We start from the raw sequence: 21200 nt of genomic DNA on the forward strand, positions 1-21200 counted from the left end.
GAGGGTCTGCGCAGTCGGGCGGAGCGCCGGGGTCGGGCCGTCCGCGCCGGCGGCGGGCCAGGGTCCCGCACCCCCGGAGAGGGAAGGCGCGCGCCCGGGGCCACAGACGCCCCCGCCCACAGCCCGCCCGGATCCCGCCGGCTCTCCCCCGCGGAGACGGAGAGGCAGAGGCGGACGGCGGCCAAGACCCCGGCACAGGCCGGCGGTCAAGGTCCGGGCGGCGGCGTCAGCCCGCAGCCCGCGGTATAAACAGGATGTCGGCGCGTCCCGGGCTTGTTTATGAGAACTCGGCGCGCTCGGGGGAGGGGGCGGCGGCGCGCACCCTTGCCCTGGGCCCGCGCCCCCCGGCCCCGCGCCGCGCCGCTGGAAATCCCCGCCGGCCCGCCCCCGCGCGCCCGCCGGCGGCCGCGTCCCTCAGCCCGCCCCGGCCCCCGCGCGCCCGGCCGCGCAGCCTCCCCGCCGCCCCGGGGCCGCTCACCACTTCCGCGTGCGCCGCCCGGGGCTCCGCGTCGCCGCGCCGCTCGGCTCCGCCGCCCGCTCGCTGGCGGCCAGCCCCGCGGGCCCCGCGTGCGCGCGCGGGCTGAGGAGGGGGCGCGGGTGGGCCACCCAGGCTGCCGCAGGCCCGCGCTGTCTGCCGCTGCTGGCTACTCGGCGGCCGCCGCGGCCTGCGCTCGGCGACGCCCCGCCCCCTGCCCCGCGGCCGGCCCGCCCCCGGCCCGCCCCGTGACGTCACGAGCGGCGGCCCGGAAAGGGGGCGGGGCGGCGGGGGCGGCCGTGGAGGCGGCCGTGGCGGCGGCGGCGGCGAGGTCTCCGCGCCCGACCCGGCGCCCGCCTCCTCCCCGCCCCGCCCCCATCCGGCCCCGCTCACGCCCCCGCCCCGCCCCCCCGTAACTCCCCTCCTTCACCTCGTCTTCTAGAAACACCAATCTACGGATGAGAGGTCCGCCAGCGCGGGAAGTAAAAGGGCCGGACTTGGCCGTAGGTCGACCCCTCCCAAATTGTGGTATCCCGCGCCACTTCCTCCGCCCCTGTCCTGACTGAGCAGGGGGCGATCTTCTGGACCCGCCGACTAACAGGGACTTAAGAAATAAACCTTCCCCCGTTGACAAGTTACTTGAGATCCAACCCATTGAGTCTTTAAAGAGCTCTTTTAAATTTAGAAAAAAGAAAAAAAAAACACTTCTTTATAATAGCAGTAAGAACTAACATTTGTTGATACCTCATGTGTATCCAGCACTTTTCATCTTTTACTGATAATGGTCAGCCTGCTGCAGCTCAGGTCACTGTGGACTGAGGCTGCCCCAGCTGCCCTGACTCTGCTCACCCTGCTGGAGGGTTCCTGATGACTTAGGGGGTGACTGCAACTTACCTCATACTGAGCAGGAAGTGCTGGCTGTGGTACCTGGTGAGTAAAAAGAGCATTCAAATCTAGGGTCCTGGATTTTAGGACTGGCTCCCACCATTAACCACCTGGGTCACCCTAAACAATTTGCAGTTTACATATTAAAGATGAGGGATCGACTACAGGATCTCCAAAGGGCCTTCTGGAAGGAGACAGAAGAGCTAGCAGAGAAGACAGGAGAATCACACAGGGAGGGTCGTGGCCCAGCTGCCTGTGTTGTGGGTGTTGGTGTGCACCTCTTGCCTCACCTGGCACTCAGGGCTGTTTGCATCATTTTCTTCACCTGTTAAATTCAGCTAATATCTTCCTTATAGGGATTATGCTGAAGGTGAACTAAGATAAGGCAGGCCTGGCACATGTGGTGAAATTGGTAAGTAATGGTGATTTTTATTGAGCTATGCCTTAAAGAATAGGTGGGAGTGACGTGCATGGAGACAGAAACATGAAAGAACCACGTTTCAGGTAAGGCAAAGGATAAAGGAAAAGAGAAGTCAGGAAGGCAGCAATGACTCCGTTGTGCTCAAGAATGAATCTGACTGCTCTGCAGGGCTCCTGATATGGAATAAGGAGAGAGGGCCTTGGTTAGGTTTAGATCCATTTGTCTGTCCCAAGCATTGCACTAGGCGCTGAGGATTCCCAGAAAAAAGACCCAGTTCCCGACCTCTGGATGCTCACAGTGGAGTGGGAGACAGACAAGCAACAATTCGGTGTGATTCATGCTCTTCTAAAAGTGATCACAGAGGACAAGCACCCAACCCCGCCTGAAGAAATCAAGAAAAAAAGAAGCTAGAAGCAGCAGACAAATTACAGGAGCAAGGGAGAGTGTGGCATATTCAGGCAGTAATAAGTATATGCTGTGTGGCTAGAGAGTAAGAAAAGATGAGCCTTATGCAAAAACTTTTGCCTAAAAGAACTAGTGTGGTTTTGAGGTATTTCAGAAGGTTTTTATTTTAGAAGAATCACTCTAGGGCAGGGCTTCTCATCCTCAGCACTATTGACATTTTGAGCTGGAAAATTCTTTGTTATGAGGGGCTGTTCTATGCATTGTAGGACGTTGAGCGGCATCTCTGTCCTCTACCCACTAGATGCCAATAGCAATTCCCCTCATTCCTCTTCCACCCCCCAACCCCCCACCTTCCTCCTGGCCCGGTTGTGACAATCAAAAATGTCTTCAGACATTGCCAATGTCCTCTGGGGTCAAAAAATCACCCCCATTGGGAACCACTGATCTAGGGATAATGTGGAAGGCGGATTGGTGGGCAAGGAGATTAATCACAGAGCATTGTAGAGCTGCAGGCTGCAATAAATCTAAGGCAGTGGACTAGGGAGGAATCCTGGGAGGATGTCAAAAGCCTGAGGAGATAGAAAAGACAGTGTGTGGTGACTGATTAGATGTGGGTGCTGAGGCAGAGGGAGGAATCTCACATGACTCCAAACTTTTCTGAATTAGTTGACAAGTTGACCAAGGATGCCACCAATTAAATTGGATGAGGAATTCAATTTTATGTTTGAGAATAGAAAAATTTCTTAAAGTCACTCCAGAGGGAACATACAGGAGAGACAGGACAGTATAAAAGAAGGAATATACATATGTCCTTCTAACATGTACTATGTGGTATGAAACCTACAAACCTGCCACAAACATTTATGTAAATTGAACTAAACCAAATGTAATGAAGTAGAAGCCTCTTACTAGGAAATTCTCTAAAAAAAATAAAAAACCCCATCCAACCAGCAATCATACACACATAGGTTTCACACATAAATCTTCATCAAAAGAGCATTTGCTCACCACTCTATTTCTCTGCAAGCTATTGCCTAGATTACAATGGGAAAATATATTAGAGTCAAACAATGAAGTTTGCCTTTAAAAGTTTGTACTGAACGAAACTAAACTAAAATTCAATTGCACAAATTCCATTGTACATTGGAAACTAGAGAAAATAGATAAAATTGCCCATAATCTCCCAACCCTAATATAAATGCACTTACCATATTATATATTTTCTTCCAGTTATTTTTTTCACTAGGCATATTTTTAATGTAAGTATAATCATGGTGTACATGTAATTTTGTAAATTGTTCCTTAAACTTATTTTAATTTATAAGCATTTGTCCATATTACTACAAAAGTCTTCATCACTAATGAATTTATTCATGCAAATAATAATTAAATATGTAATATTTAGATAATTATCTTAGGAGAAATTAACAGAAATGGAATTATTAAGTTAAATGGACTGCATATTTTTAGATTGATATTGGCAAGTCACTTTCCAAGAAGTTTCCACAAATTTACACTGCCCTGAAAAATGTACACAATGTCGGGTTCTGTAACTATGGACATTATAATTTATTTAATGGTTTATACCTTTAATGTTTTAAAAATGTACCTTGTTGCCTTAATTTTGATTTCCATGATTATTAAGGAAATTAATACTTTTCCATGTGCTTTCTCACTAGTTTCTATTTTTCATTTTCCTTTTAATTTATCAATGTGTGAGCAGGGAGGAGAGGGGAAATACTATTTTCCTTCTTTGCTGCTCTCTGATGAGGTCATAGCATCTTCTATCAATTTGTAATAATGAGATCTTTAATAACGATAGCAATATTTTTTCTGTCATACTTCTGATATGTATTTTTCCAGCATACTGTTTACTCTTAAAAATTATGCTTATAATTGTTTTCCATGTTCTCATAGTCAAGTGTCTTGAATTGTTGTGGGGTTTTGTTTGTTGCTTGTTTGCTTGCACTGGGATTTCATCTGGGATCCTTTAGGAAGTCATCCTCTCTCCTTGGGTGAGATAAACACAAGTCTTTTTTGAGTGCCAACTAGGTGCCAGGCACTGTTCTGCACTGCAAATACAGCAGTGAAATAAGACAGAAAATGCTCCTAGTTGGGGAGGATGGTTGAAAACAAGTAAATGAGTAAATAATTAGAATAATGTCAGATAGTGATACATGCCCAGGGGAAAAAACGGACTTAAGGGATGGAGAGTGAGGGGGAATAGCATAAATGTTCATTGGACATTACTCTAGGTTTTATACAGATACATGTTTTAAATATCCAATATTTAAACCATCTAAAATTTCAATGGATGCTCTGAAGTGTCTAAAGTGCTACTTTTTAAAATCAACACTGCCATTTATGTTAAAAATATAGTATACAATAAATGTTTGCCCCTTATTTAACAATCCCTTTCCCTCATCCCACCCTCCAAAAAAAGGAAAGGTAAAATCAAATGTTAAATCTTTTACCTCTGAACTAAACTTAGACAGTAACTGGACAGGTCTTTCCCTGTATGCTCTCTAATCTATTGAATTAGACTCCATCTAAGGTGGGGAGATTATTACCCTTACAAGGAGATCCTTTCCCATTGCTTAGTACCATGAAAACAGTAAGCCATTGAAAATACTTACTCATAATGACAGATTGAAAGTAAGAAAAAAAGAGTCTGATTAAATGTAATGGGAAGGAAAAGGAATGTGTACAATTTTTTATCTAGAAGGAATCCTGTAAAAGTTCAATAGAAATTTGCTAAAAGTATAATTCAGTGGAAGAAAGAAGATGAAAGCAATTGAATCATATAGGTATGACTGTGAAGGCCCAATTTAAAACCTTTTCAGGGCCGGCCCCGTGGCTTAGTGGTTAAGTGCGCGCACTCCGCTGCTGGCGGCCTCGGTTCGGATCCCGGGCGCGCACCGACGCACCGCTTCTCCGGCCATACTGAGGCCGCGTCCCACATACAGCAACTAGAAGGATGTGCAACTATGACATACAACTATCTACTGGGGCTTTGGTGGCGAAAAATAAATAAATAAAATCTTTAAAAAAAATAAAAATAAATAAAACCTTTTCAGACTAAAACTACTGAGGGAACACAGTCCAAAACTTTGACGCCTCTATCATGCATTTGATACAGTATTGGTACTGCCCTAAAATTATTGCCCTGATTTGAAGAACTTCCGCAGCCCACTCCTGCAAGACATGAGGTTCATCTTCCTCAGATACTTCAACTCTCATAAGATGTCAACTCTGTCCCTCAGCACAACTGACCCATAGCTGAGTAGTAAAGGAGACTTTGGAGTAATACAGACTAACTTAGAATTTCAGCTCAGCTCTGCCACTCACTAGCTGTATACCCCAGGCAAGTTCCTACTTTAATCTTCAGTTTCCTCATATGTAAAATTGGAATCAGACTACCCAGCCCATTTACATCAATAAATGATCATGAAGATTAGGGAAGAAGGTATACACAAACTCACTATTCCAACTGCATTCTGGTGCATGGAATGCACTTAACTAGCTAGGCCCTAGCTAGGGAGCATACATTAGTTTAGGTACGTCAAGATGCAAGAAAGACAGGATTGGATATGCAAGCGATTTATTGGGGAAGTGCCTGTGAAAGGGGAGGGGGCAGGAGAAGGTGAGGAGAGCCTCCAGACCACGATGCAGCTCTGATAATCTGTGGAAGAAGAGAGGAGTAAAGGGAGGATGGGGTAGAAAGAGCGCATTTCCAAGAAAGCCTCAGGTAGGCCAGTCAGGCGTCCTCAAGCCAAAGTGGCCACTGCTCACTGGAACTGGCCTGCCTTAGTATGCTTGCCGTGCTCAGTTATGGCATGGGAAGCCCAGTCTCCACACAAACGTGGTGGTGGAGGCACAGAGGGACCAGCTGGAACCCTCAGTCATTCTCCCCACAGGAGGAGATCTGAGCAGTGCACTTTTCACAGCAGTTACATCCTACCAATGCACTGCTCAGACCCACTTCTACATGCAGGTGCAGAGAGTAGGACTTCCACGGGTCCACGGACCTCTCTTTCTACAGGGAAACAGAGCAGATGGTTAATGCGACACACTAGGGACAAACTTGGAGCCACAACTGGTTCTCATCCTCTCCCTCTTCTGTTCATTCTAAATTCCTTTCATCCTTAGCTAGCTCTTTGGCAGATCCTGGTGAAGTAACCCCCCAAATCTTCATTCCCTAGGGGTCTGAGCCCTTTGCCATCACACCCTTCTCAGGTCAGGAGTGCTATACACATCCAATCATAGTTCCAACGGGGCAACGGAGTACCGGAGAGGCCCACGTGGATCTCCTGGGTTCCACACGTGTTCCTCCCTAGCCTCCTTGTGTAAAAGGAACTCTACCTCCTCTGCTGATAAGGATGGATTCTCCTTGCCACGACGGTGACTTTTTTCCTCTGCTGGTCCTGGGGACAAGGAACCCAAAGGGCCCTGGTGATGCTATAATTCATAGTCCTATAGTTCCATAGGACTCTTGTTGTATCCTCTGGCAAGAGTATACCCTGTCTGCGGCCCAGGATCTCTAACACTTGAAGAGTCCAGAATGCGGCAACAAGAAGGACAAAGTTCCCCAGTAGGTCATTAGGAGTGATGGTAAGCAGCACCACTCCTACTCTGATCCCTTGGTTCCTGGATCCATTTATTCCTCTAATTGTGGACACAGTGTTGTATAGAGTTCTCTGATTTAAAGCATATCCTGCAAGAAGACAACCCAGCCTTTCAGAGGGTTACCTCTGATGTGTCACTTCAGGTGCCTTTCCAAGGCCTTCCAGCACTCTATGAGGTTGGCTGCTCTGGATGGTGTCGTATGTGATATATATGACCAGAGGACCTCATGGTCACGGGCCCTTCCTTTTTTAGATTTTGTGTAGTACATGTGTTGGCTACACACACCCCTTGGGACAGGATGAGCTATCAACCCTCTCTGCAATCCTGCAGCTCAAGCCCTCTTGGCTGCCCCTCTGACCCTACTGCTTATTATGGTAATTGTGGCCTCTTGGCTTCCAGTAGTTAAGCACTTCCAATTGGTCTCTATTATTTGGGAGGAGCCCCATCATACCCATGGCTATTAAGGAACCCAACTCGGGGACCACTCTCCTACTTTCAGCCCTGGCCTTCAGAAGTGGCCTGCACTTCTTGGTGATGCTGGTACCCCTCTCTGCAGTACCTTCTGAATGGGCTTGGTGAATGGTGTGTCCTTTGGGCCTCCCATGGAACTTAATCCTCTGATGGGTCTTCTAGCAGTACAGACTATTTCCATTCTAGCGTGCCCCTTTCCTCAACTTCTTAGTCCTCCCTCTGCCTTCTGCCAGGGCAACTCAGGCTTCTCCCCTTCACTCAGGTCTGGCCATCACCTTTTCCAGGCTTCTAATAGCCATCACATACATGCCTTGTCCTTCTTTGCCTTGTCCTCTAAGGTTCTTGCTAGGATGTTAGATCCTGTGTCTTGAAAAAGGGCCCTTAGCTATGAGCTCCAGAAATAGTTGTACTTCTCTTGGACAAGGTTACTTATCACTTATGCAACTGATTGTCTCTCTCCCTTTGATTGTTAGGAAGCTCAGAATCAAATTTGAGTCATATGTGTATTATATAGAGAAACTTATACCATGCACTTTATGTACTACCCTCACAACGGCTTTGTCTTTTCTTTCACTTTTTATTTAGTGATGAAGATCAGTCCTGAGCTAACATCCGTTGCCAATCATCCTGTTTTTGCTGAGGAAGATTAGCCCTGAGCTAACATCTATGCCCATCTTCCTCTATTTTCTATGTGGGATGCCGCCACAGCACGGCTTGATGAGTGGTGCATAGGTCTGTGCCTGGAATCAAACCTGTGAACCCCAGGCCGCCAAAGCCGAGTGCACGAACTTAACCACTATGCCACCAGGCCGGCCCTCTTTCACTTATTTTCACTTCACACAGACTCTTTCACTTGCATTTACTCAGCACACTCTCTGCCCAGCACTGTGCTAGGTACACTTATATTATCTCACTTAATCTTGACTTCCCTTATTGTGGGATCTTGGGCAAGACACCAAATTTCTATAAGCTTTGATTTCTTCATCTCTAAGTGAAGATAATTATAATGTCCATTCTATAGGGTTATCATGAGGATTAATAATGATAGTTAATATCATTAATTAGGAGACATTCAAATGTTTTTGCCTAAAAAAGCCCAAAACATCTAATTATTTTATAAGATGTCAATGTAGTAATTTCTGAAAAGATAAATATCAGTTTATTATAAAAACACTCAATATACAGAGCAGAATACGTATTACTAATCTTACTTATTATGGCTTTAATCTAATTGAAGGGTTTTGTGGTTCCTGTAATTAACAGCACTACAACAGACTCAATAAAGCTAAGTCATAATGAATTTCCACACAGAAGGGCTCATTTATGGGTTTTTTCTTATATAGGACAAACAAGATGATGGCCCCCTCAGAAGGCAGTGAGCCCAAAGATGCTTTACTTCAGAATGTGTTCTGTTGTACAGGAATATCAGATTGCTCTGGATTGACTTACGAGCTATAATAATGAGGCTTATTCTACCCCAGGGACTTAGTATGCTGCATTAATAATGAAACTACTTTGTGAAGAAATGCTGTTCTGAGAACTCGGCTTAGTGCCCTGGAAAGACCACTAGACCAGAAAGCAGGAGACTGGAATGCTAGGTGAGCTCTGCAACAGGAGGGAGACACATAAGGCAGTCCGTTTGGCCTCTCTGAGCTCATGCTTCTCCTGGGTTAGATCACAGGATTTTATGATGCCTGCCAGCATCCAAATTCTGTGCATCTTTATTTTTTAACCTCACAGTATCCATGCAAAAGTTATTGACCAAGAAATTATCTTTGCATTTGAAGTGGAAAGCCTAAATTGCATGCCCCAAAGCAATAGGAAAATAAATTATAACTTAACAAGAATTAGATTTGATTTCTTCCCGAGTTCTAATTTTCTGTTATTCTGGTAGGAAAGCGATATCTAGGAATCACATATTCTCAGAGGTGTATGGCACCCAACAATTCAACTCAATTCAACAATTATTTATTCAGCACTAGTACGTGCCAAGCACGTTTCTGAGAATATGACACAGGACACATATGATCAGTAACAATCAACTGAATACTATGTGTATAGGGTACTATAGGAGGCCCTTAGCAAGGGTGGACGCTCTTCCTGCCCTCAGGGACTGTAGTATATAGTGGAAAAGGCAAGACATCCATCCAAAAAATAAATGATCAAGTGTCAAATGGCGGATACAGGTAGGAAATGTCATAAGATTTCAGAGACGGGATACATCACTGACAAATCCAGGTGGGCCTCCCAGAGGATGAGATGTGAGCTGGACCTTGAAGGATACTGAGAAACCAAGAGGTGGGAAAGTGTTAGGCCTATTCAGTTGGTATTTATATTCTTCCTAAAATTGTTAAGATCAGGTTTCTTTTTAGGTGTGAAATGCTTTTGTGTTGTCTTCACTCAATTTTAGGTACCATGACAGCAGAACCATGTACAATATATTTGATTCAGCACAGCTGATATTTACAGAGTGCCTACAACACGTCAGGCCCTGCACTGAGTAAGCTTTAGAGGAAAGGGAAAGGTAAAGAAGGAAAGAGAGAGGAACTGGAGATATATCACTCAGAAGTCTGCTGAGGCCCCTTGGCCTCTCAAAGATCTGGGTAAACTTGGTTTGAACCCTAACCCGTTACCTGGCCTGTGGAAGTACACAGCCCTTTCAAGAGCTGGGTAACTTCCAGAGGAACACTTCCACCTCCTGACGTCTAATCTGTTCTGCACAATGTTGAAATGAAACTCTGTCCCTTCCTGATTTTCCCATCAAAGGCACTCCCACAAAAATGCCTGGGTTTGGTAGCCATCACTGGAGATGTTGGGAGTAGTGAGGTGGAATCGCAGCTCTGCTGCACTGCTAGCTGCTCTCTCCCTTTTCCCTCTGCCCTTCTCCCCTCTTTTGCTCACCTCTCCATCCCGGATTGCCCCCACGAACTCCAAATTCTTCCCATAGTACGGACAGCAAGTTGCCCCTCCTCTAACTTCCAGGTCCCCGAGACTTACCTTTCCACCTCAAGCACTCTGCAAGCTACTCTATTATACCTAATTTTCCAAATCCTCTATCCCCAAGGGGAATTCTGGCGCCAGCTATTGAGAGACAGTGATATTTTCTCCACCTTGTTACAAAGACATAAGTGCACTGGTGACTGTAAGAGAAACCCAAAGTGCATGCAGGGACAGACAAAGGAGGGAGTGCGGGAAATGGGTCATGAGGGTTTCCGTTGGCCCCTTCTAAGTGGTCTCTCTCTCTTCCTACTTCACACGTTTATTGCCTGCATCGCTCCTTGGAACCTCGTCCTCTGCTGCCTCCTATTGCTGTCTCTCTTTCCGTCTGTCCATGTGTTTTATCTCCTTGACCAGAGTTTCCACAGCTCCCGCACGGCAGGCTTTCTCATTCCTCCCCAGAACGCTCACAGGCAGTGGGCCTCCCAGATTGGTCTGCTGAGTCCCAACCTGCGGGAGCTTTACAATGTGCCTAGCTTCACAATATTCCCCTAAATTTCCCCTAAAAATGCCACATGGCAGGAGTTCGTTTTAATTAAAATGCCTCTAAGAATGTATCGAGTGTTTAATTTGCTTAAGACAGCTAGAGATGTCCACTCATATTACACCAAGGAGAAGCTGGAAAGAACTGACATTACTGAAGGACCCCTAGGCACCAGCCATCTGCTTCAATTCGCACCATCGTCTGTCTTTTGAGGTGAGAGAGGTGGTTTGCCAAAGGTCACACCACTACAGAGCAGGACCTAGAATTTTAACCCAGGACACCTAGCTTCAGAAATCCCATTCTTTTCACTACACTACGTCTCTAATATAATAATGCTCCTTAGAGACATTCAAATTCTCATTATTAGCAAGAAGGACAGTTATTCGCTAGGATACAAACTAAACAAGACCACCCCAATAGTTAGAGTCCTGGAGCAGTAGAAAGAAAATTGACTATGAACTTGAACAAGTGGCTTCACCTTTCTGAGCTTCAGGTTACTTATTTACACACACACAATTTTACAGAGTTGACGTCAACACTAAATTAAATAACATATGTATAAAATACCTGGCAAACAGTATTAAGTGGAATTCCTGCTTCCCTTTACAGAGTGTAAAATGGGAACTGACACTCAGGTCTGACATTCAGCTCAGCTGGGCAGGTGTCTTTTAACTGGGTTAACACACTACATTCCTTGGGAGGGGCATGACTCACACAAAAGCAGAATAATCATTACTCAGCATCACCTAGCAGCAACCACAGTCTTTGGAGGTAAATTGGCATTGCCATCAACATCCTTCAAAGCCCTTCTCCATAGTAACTACCACTGCCTCCTAAACAAGGTGCTCTCAGATTGTTGCTATCAGCCCAGGTAGGAGGTAAGAGGGTTTAAGGTATGAGCACTATAAAATGTGGGGAACTTTTCGGGGGCCAGCTCGGGGGAATGGAACCACTCTTCCCAGTTCCAAATCTTGCTGGCTTGTGTTTCTAAGATCACAGGCTTGGCAGCGAATCAGAGCTGGGTTTTAGCTCTGTCTATTCCAAATTGTGTGACTTTGAGTACATTACTGTTTTAAATCTCAGTTTTCTTATCTGTAAAATGAGGATGATAATATTTTCAGTCTTCTAAGGTTGTTGTGAAGATTAAGTTAAATAATGAATGTAAACCACTTAGTACAGTATTTGGCATACTGTAAGTCCTAAAGAAATTGGTTATTATTTTACTATTAGCAAGGACCAGGGCCTTGAAATTCTAAGATGCAGGGCAGTAAAAGAGGAAAGGAAAGAAAGGCTCCCTGTTGCTGCAAGATCGAGTCCAATGCCCCAGTCATGGTCTATCATAATCTGGCCCCAAACCTCTGCTTTACCCTATGGTTACCTGCACACACTCTGCAAAACCTCCTCAGCTCCCCCAGTCAAGCAGAAGTCCTCCTTTAGTTTCCCAGAGTACTTTCATATTCTTTGTACTTTCCCTTATCACACTGTGTTCTCACTATTTGTTTGCATATTTATCTCCACTCTACCCTACCCCATCCCAGGCTGTGAGTTTATAGAGAGTAGGGACTACATAGTATCTTTGTATTTGCAGCTACAGGCACTCTGTAAGTCTTGGGCGGATGAATGGATGGACAAATGGATGGATAAGAAACATGGGACAACACAGTGACTTGGTAAAAGGATTAGAACTAGGTGCCCAGGGGACAGGGTAGGATAGTCTTTGTTTGCTTCATAAATCTTCCTAAGCCTGCATCTGAGCAGAAGAGTAGAGGACATGATCTTTGCAGAATTGTTTGCCTGACCAGGGTGGTTGGGCAATCTAAGTGTGCCTTCCAGGGAAGGCATGACTGGCTGGTGACTGCTGGCAGGGCCAATATCAGACAGAACACCTTAGCAACCAGGGAGCCAAGGCAGGATGGTGCCTCTAAGTTTTCCTGCAGCCTTCAAGGTTAATATGTTAAGCAATTAGGAGCAATAAGTCTTTCCAGGTGTGGTCAATTGCCAGCAGGACAAACAGACTTGTGGGCAAGGATCATCCTCCCTGTGATTATGTTCACTGTAAACAATGATGCAAAGTCTAGAGATAGAAAGGCAATAGTCAATGTGATTCCCACAGAAGATAACCCATCTGAGGATAACATTTCAAAGTACCTAGAACATAAAATATTTTAGAGCATAGGGCAATATAGAGGGAGACTATATATCTTGACTCTTCAGGAACTATCCCATTTCCATTTTATTTTACTCTTTTTGTTAGTGGCAACTGAAAATGATAATATTTATTTATTGATCAGTTCTTATGTACTTCATACCTTTTTTAAAAAAAGTGATGCGCTGGAGTCAGCTCCCACTGGCTCACCAGAGCCAATTACGTACATGTCTTCTCAACTCCACATTAGATGATTTCACATTGGCATCTTAAAATCAGCCATGGCAGGGGTACTTATACCATGGAAATTGGCCAACACTACAGATCAAGGTTTCCCACCCCTACATCCTCTGAGAGCTGATTGTTAAACATTTACCAGCACACTGCTGGTTTTACGAAGAATGATCCCAATTAGTCCTCCCTGCAGTTCTATTTTGCAGATGGGAAAATGAAGTTTAGAGAAGTTAAATAACTAAATAACTTACAAACTTTTTGGCAGCAAAGGCAAAATTAAAATTCACACCATCTGCCTCCAAAGTTTATGCACTTAACCATTTAAAGCTTTGTAACACTTTTTATTTTTAAAAATTTACACCTCAGAAAAAAATGTCTATCTCATAACCTAATTTTAAGATTTCAAAGCCTTAATTAGGTCAGCAAAATAGCAGAGTAGGTGGCTCCAAGCTTCTGTCCCCCCTAGAAACATCAAAAAACAAGCAGAAGCTGTCAGAATCAACTTTGTCAGAACTCTGGAAAAAAGTCAAAGGCTCACAGCAACCAAGTGAATGCTGGGTCAGGAAAAAGTCAACTTAAAAGGGGTAGGAAAATTTTGTGGCATTTTTACTTGTCCTTACTCCCACACTCCTGGCTTGCAATAGTCTTGAAGATAGTGGCCCACATTGTCAGGGTGAGACCCTGGTCCCCAGTTCCAGAAGTATCAGAGCAGACCTTATTTGAAAATTATTGTGTAGGTCTGTTCTAACCTGTCTGGGGCTACCAGAATGATTAGTGCAAGGCACTCATACATGTTGGTCTAACTCAGAACTAACCTGGGCCAGAAAAGCATGGGCATTCTCAAAACACTGTAGGGAGGAGGAGCAATGTCCAGCTAAGCATTGAAGAAGGGACCCCCTAGCACAGAGCCAGTCTGCATGTGGGAGTCCCAGGAGGAGAAGAGAGAGTGAAAGGGGCAGAAAGAATATTTTAAGAAATAATAGCTGAAAGCTTCCCAAATTTGATGAAAGATATATAGCTACATACCCCAGAGAGCTCAATGAACTCAACTAGGATAAACTCAACAAGAGCAACACTAAGACACATTATAATCAAACTGTTGAATGAAAAAGACAAAGAGAGAATCTTGAAGGCAGCAAGAGAGATGTGGCTCGCCACATACAAGAGATCCTCAATAACATTAACAGTCAATTTCTCATCAGAAACCATGGAGGTCAGAAGGCAGTCAGATGACATACTAAAAGTGCTGAAAGAAAAATATGGTCAACCAAAAATTCTATATATAGCAAAACTGTCCTTTGAAAATGAGGAAGAAATTACGATATTTCCAGAAAAACAAAAGATGAGGGAGTTTGTGACCACTAGACCTACCCGACAAGAAATGTTAAAGGGAGTCCTTCAGGCTCCCTTTGAAATGAAAGGTCACTAGACAGGAACTCGGAGCCATGTGAAGAAATAAAGATCTCTGGTAAAGGTAACCACATAGGCAAATATAAAGGCCAGTATTATGGTACTTTTGGTTTGTAACTCCACTTTTCACACAGAATTTAAAATACAAATTTTGCCTACATCATTTAAAATACAAACTCATAAAAATTTTATTTGGCACACAATGTATAAAGATGTAAATTGTGATGACAATAACAATAACATAAAGGTGGAGGGTGGATGGAGCTACACAGGAGTAGAGTTTTTGTATGCTATTGCAGTTAAGTTGACATAAGTTTAAAATTAGATAGTTATAAGATTAAAGGTAATCCCTATGGTAACGACACAGAAAATATCTTTAAAAATACACAAAAGAGAATGAGAAGACAGGGGCCTGGCCGGGTGGTGCAAGCAGTTAAGTGCGCGTGCTCTGCTGTGGCGGCCCGGGGTTCACCGGTTCGGATCCTGGGCGTGCACCGACGCACCACTTGGCAGGCCATGCTGTGGCGGCATCCCATATAAAGTGGAGGAAGATGGGCACGGATGTTAGCCCAGGGTCAGTCTTCCTCAGCAAAAAAAGAGGAGGATTGGCAGATGTTAGTGCAGGGCTGATCTTCCTCACCAAAAAAAAAAAAGAAAGAAAAGAAAATGAGAAGACAATCAAAATGGTTCACACAAAAAATCAACCAAACACAATAGAAGGCAATAATGGAGGAAATGAAGACAAAAAAGGTATAAGAACCACACAAAACAAATAGAAAAATGGCAGAACTATGTGTTTCCTTATCAGTAATTATATTAAATGTAAATGGATTAAGCTCCCCAATCAGAGGCAGACTGGCAAAACAGGTTTAGAAAAACATGATCCAACTATATGCTGTCTACAAGAGACTCACTTTAGAACCAAAGACACAAATAGGTTGAAAGTGAAAGGATGGGAAAAGATATTCCATGCAAATGGTAACCAACAGAGAGTTGGGGTAGCTATACTAATATCAGACAAAACAGACTTTAAGTCAAAAACTGTTATAAGAGAAAAAGAAGGACCTTATATATTGATAAAAGGATCAATTCATCAAGAAGATATAACAGTTATAAACACATATGTATCAAATGACAGAGCCCCATAATATATGAAGCAAATACTGACAGAATGAAAGGGACAAGTAAATAGTTGTATAATAATAGTTGGAGATTTCAATACCCCACTTTCCGTAATAGATAGAATATCTAGACATAAGATCAAAAAGGAAATAGAAGATTAAATAACATTATAAATTGAATAGCTCTAACAGACATATACAGAACAGTCCAAACAACAACAGTAGAATACATGTTCTTCTCAAGTGAACATGGAATGTTCTTCTGGATATACCATATGCTAGGCCACAAAACAAGTCTCAATACATTTTAAAAGACTGAAAGCATATGAAGTATCTTCTCTGACAACAATGGAATGAAGCCAGAAATCAAAAACAGAAGGAAAACTGGCATAGGCAAAATTTTCTGAAAATTGAACAACATATTCTTTTTTTTTTTTTTTTTCCCCTAAAGCCCCAGGCGATAGTTGTAAGTCATAGTTGCACATTCTTCTAGTTGCTGTATGTGGGACGCGGCCTCAGCATGGCCGGAGAAGCAGTGCGTCTGTGCGCGCCCGGGATCCGAACCCCCGGGCAGCCTGCATCGGAGCGCACACACTTAACCGCTAAGCCACGGGGCTGGCCCTGAACAACATATTCTTAAACACACAATGGGTCAAAGAAGAAATCACCAGGGAAATTGGAAAATACCTTGAGACAAATGAAAATGAAAACATAACACACCAAAACTTATGGGATGCGGGGAAAGCAGGGCTTAGAGGGAAATTTATAGCTGTAAATGCATACATTAAAAAAGAACAAAGATCTTAAATCAATAACCTAACTATATACCTTCAGGAACTAGAAAAAGAAGAGGAAATTAAATCCAAAGCTGGCAGAAGGAAGGGAATAAAAAAGATTAGAGTAGAGATAAGTGGAATGGAAAATAGAAAAACAGAGGAAATCAACAAAACCAAAAGTTAGTTTTTTAAAAAGATCAACAAAATCGACAAAGCTTTAGCTAAAGTGACAAAGAAAAAAAAGAGAAGACATAAATATCTAAAATCAGAAATGAAAGTTGGGGATATTACTACCAACCTTACAGAAATAGAAAGGATTATAAGAGAATACTACGAACAATTGTACGCCAACAAATTATATAACCTAGATGAAATGGACAAATTCCTAGAAATACACAAATTACCTAAACTGACTCAAGAAGAGATAGGAAATCTGAACAGTCCTTTAACAATCAAAGAGATTGGATTGCTAATCAAAAACCTCCCAACAAGGAAAAGTCCAAGACCAGATGCCTTCACTGCTCAATCCTACCACACCTTTAAAGAATCAGAGGATGAGGGAAATGGGGGATATTGGTCAAAGGGTACAGACTTCCAGTTACAAGATTAATAAATTCTGGACATCTAATGTACAGCATGGTGATTATACCTAGTGATACTGTATTATATACTTGAATGTTGCTAAGAGAGTAGATCTTAAACCTTCTCACCACAAAAAAAAAAATGGTAGGGGCTGCCTGGTGGCGCAAGCAGTTAAGTGCGTGCACTCCGCTGTGGCGGCCTGGGAACCCCGGGCGCGCACAGACGCACCACTTGGCAAGCCATGCTGTGGCGGCATCCCATATAAAGTGGAGGAAGATGGGAACGGATGTTAGCCCAGGGCCAGTTTTCCTTAGCAAAAAAAGGAGGATTGGCAGATGTTAGCACAGGGCTGATTTTCCTCAAAAAACAAAAAAAAGAAAATTAAAAAATTAAAAAAAAAAAGAAATGGTAATTATGTGATGGGATGGAGGTGTTAGCTAATGCTATCGTGGTAATCACTTTTCAATAGATAAATTTGTCAAATCAACACATTGTACACCTTAAACTTACACAATGTAATACGTCAATTACAACTCAATAAAGCTGGAAATAAATAAATAAAATAATAATTAAAAAAAAGAATTAACATCAATTCTTCTCAAACTCTTCCAAAAAGTAGAAGAGGAGGGAACACTTCCTAATTCATCCTATGAGGCCATCAATACACTGATACCAAAGGTAGATAAAAACATCACAAGAAAATAAAATTACAGGCCAATATCCCTTATAGATTCAAAAGCCGCAACAAAATACTAGCAAACCAAATCAAACAGCATATTAAAAGCATTATACACCATGACCAAGTGGAATTTATCCAAAGAATGCAAGAGTTGTTCAACATAAGAAAATAAATCAATATAACAAACCAGGTTAATAGAATAAAGGTTAAAAAAAAATCACCTCAATTGACACAGAAAAGGTATTTGACAAAATCCAACACTTTTTCATGATAAAAAATACTCAGAACACTAGTAATAAAAAAGAATTATTCCAACATGATAAAGGGAGTTTATGAAAAACCCGCAGCCAACATCGTACTCAATAGTAAAAAACTCAAAGCTTTCCGCCTAAGAGCAGGAACTGAGATAGGTAGCTAGGTAGATATGAGGGGGGAGATCATTGTTGGAGACCTTGCTGCATCAGTGAAGTGTCTTGCTGGCATCTAGACAAGATGCAGATAAAGGGGAACTGAGACCCGCCTGGTGCCACCACGGAGCCTGAGAACTTCAACCACGACAGTAAAAGTAACGAGTGCTCAAACAACACATACAAAGCCTTCTGCTCTACACCTCTAGAGGACATTGACCTTTCTTTAATTTACATGCAAATTCCATATGCATTAGCCCTCCTTCCACAGGGGATGACTGCCAGGAAAGTTCCGGAGGTTCCCCTAGAAGGTCAAGAACTTCCCCTTCCGACGTGTGGGTGGAGGAAAAACCATTATTGGTGGATGACCAGATAATGCTAATTCCTTTCTAAACAGCCCAAATAAAAATAAAACTAACACAAGACACGGGGCAGATGTGTTCTCTGGCACTGCTCACTCCTCACTTGGAGTGTCTCTGACCTTTCCTCTAATAAATCTTTGTTTGCTTGCTGTTGCCGTTGTGTCAGTGTCTGAATTCCTCTCTTACACTGACCAAGAACCTGGGTGATTGGACTCTTCAGTCTGGTTACAGAACAAGACAAGGACGCCTGCTTTCACCACTGCTATTCAATACTGGAAGTTCTAGTGAGAGCAAGTAGACAAGAAAAAGAAAGAAAGGGGGTACAAATTGGAAGTTAGAAGTAAAACTATCTCTATTGGAAGATGTCATGATCCTATATATAGAAAATCCCACAGAATCCACAAGAAAGCTACTAGAGCTAATGAACAAATTCAGCAAAGTTGCAGGTCACAAGATCAACATACAAAAATCAATTGTGTTTCTATACACCAGCAATGAACAATTCGAAAAGGAAATAAAGTAATGCCACTTACATTAAAATAATGTCAAAAAATATAAAAGACCTAAGAATAAATTTAACCAAGGAGGTGAAATATTGAATATTGAAAGTATTGAAACTGTAAAACATGGTTGAAAGAAATTAAGGAAGACCTAAATAAATGGGAAGACATTCATATTCATGAGTTGGAAGACTTAATATTGTTAAGATAGTAATACTACCCAAAGTGATTTATAGATTCAACACAATCTCTATTAAAATTTCAACAGTCTTTTGCAGAAATGGGAAACATAGCCTTAAATTCATAAGGGATTGCAAGGGACCTGGAATAGCCAAAACAATCTTTAAAAAGAAGATCAAGGTTGGAGGACTCACATCTGAATTCAAAACTTACTATAAAGCTATAGTAATCAAAACAGTGTGATACTGGCATAAAGATAGACATTTAGACCAATGTTATAGAATTGAGAGTCCAGAAATAAACCCGTACATCTATGGCCAACTGATTTTCCACAAGGGTACCAAGTCCATTCAATGGGGAAAGATTAGTCCCTTCAACAGATGGTGCTGGTACAGTGGATTTCCACATACAAAAAAATGAAGTTGGACCCCTACCTCACATCATATACAAAAATTAACTCAAAATGGAACTATTAAACTCTTAGAAGAAAATATAGGGGTAAATCTTGGTGACCTTAGATTTGGCAATGGAGTCTTAGATATAACACCAAATCATGAGCAGCAAAAGAAAAAAAAATAGATAAATTGGACTTCACGAAAATTAAAAACTTTTGTGCATCAAAGGACGTAATTAAGAAAGTGAAAAGAGGAGGCCCAACTGTCTTGGTGGGGGCAGCAGCCACCACCACAGGGTCCCGCTAAGCACATTGAGCCACCTGGTGCTCTCCCCAGTCTGGTTCCTCTCCAGGCTGCCCAGCTATCCAGCACTGGGCCCCAGCCATCACCCTTGCAAGTCTGGACATCAAGTATCCACTGTGGCTCATCGACAAGGAGATCATCAGCCATAACGCCCAGTGGTTCTACTTTGCCCTGCTGTGGCCCCATCACATCCTGGGCCTCCTCATTGTCCAGCACATCTACTTTTTGCCTCAAATCCATGAAAACCTGGTCATTTGACCCAACACACCTGTCTCCAGCCATGACGACAAGGGCTCAAGGTTTACTTTAAAGATACCCGTCACAAGCTTCCCACTGGAGGGAAAGATGTGCCAGTATACCTGGAAAACATGAAGATTGGAGACATCATTGAGTTTCAGGGCCCAAATGGGCTGCTAGTCTACCAGGGCAAAGGAAAGTTTGCCATCTGTCCAGACGAGAAATCCAACTCCACGGTCAAGACTGTGAAGTCTGTGGCACGATCACGGGAGGAATGGCCATCCCTTGGAGGCTGCAGGTGACCCATGCCATCCTGAAGAACATGGACGACTACACTGTGTGCCAGTTGCTGTTTGCCAGTCAGACCAAGAAGGACATCCTGCTGTGGCTGGAGCTGGAGGAACTGAAGAACAAACATTCCACTTGCTTCAAGCTCTGGTACGTGGTGGACCGAGCCCCTGAAGCCTGGGACTACAGCTAGGCCTTTGTCAACAAGGACATGACAGGGACCACCTTCTGCCCCCTGGAGGAGGAGCCACAGTTGCCCCCGCCCACGACTGAGTGGTGTGCCCGCCTGCCCAGCCTGGACCGTGTGGGCGACTCCCAGGGCCGAAGCTTCACCTTCCAATGGTGCACGCCCCGCACACACCCCCGAACACTCACCGCACCTGTCCGCACCCAGTCCTCTCCGCACACCGTTCTTTAACGCTGCGGCCGGGTCCAGCCTGTCCTGCCCGTGCCCTGCAGTCACCCAGCTCGGCTGACCTGAGGGGTCCCCTTGGGAGCAGAGTTCTGTTTCAGGCAGGCCACAGCTGGCCACCCTCAGGGTGAGTTCCTATCCGGCTCCCACTCTGTTCTGGCCCTGTCCTCATGACTCTTCATCTCTCCCTCAGTCAACCCTCCCGCCTTCTCCCTCCCTGATACCGGGCTGAGGCTGCCAGCACTTTGCTCCATGCCTCTCCCTGCAGCGACCACAGTCTGGAAATAAACATAAATGTCCAGGCAGCCCAGAGCTGCAGGGGCCAGTGGTCGCCCCAGCCATGGTCCTGAGACCTTTGCCTGCCACCCCTCACTGTCTGCCTCAGAGCCACCTTGAGGCCACAG

General features: G+C 43.9%; 1 pseudogene; it reads left to right on the forward strand.

Moving 5' to 3' along the window:
* Window positions 1-254: 254 nt before the first annotated feature.
* On the forward strand, window positions 255-20802 carry LOC131405030 (NADH-cytochrome b5 reductase 3-like; annotated as a pseudogene).
* Window positions 20803-21200: the final 398 nt, after the last annotated feature.

The sequence above is a fragment of the Diceros bicornis genome, chromosome 4 (assembly GCF_020826845.1).
Source record: "Diceros bicornis minor isolate mBicDic1 chromosome 4, mDicBic1.mat.cur, whole genome shotgun sequence".
NCBI lineage: Eukaryota > Metazoa > Chordata > Mammalia > Perissodactyla > Rhinocerotidae > Diceros > Diceros bicornis.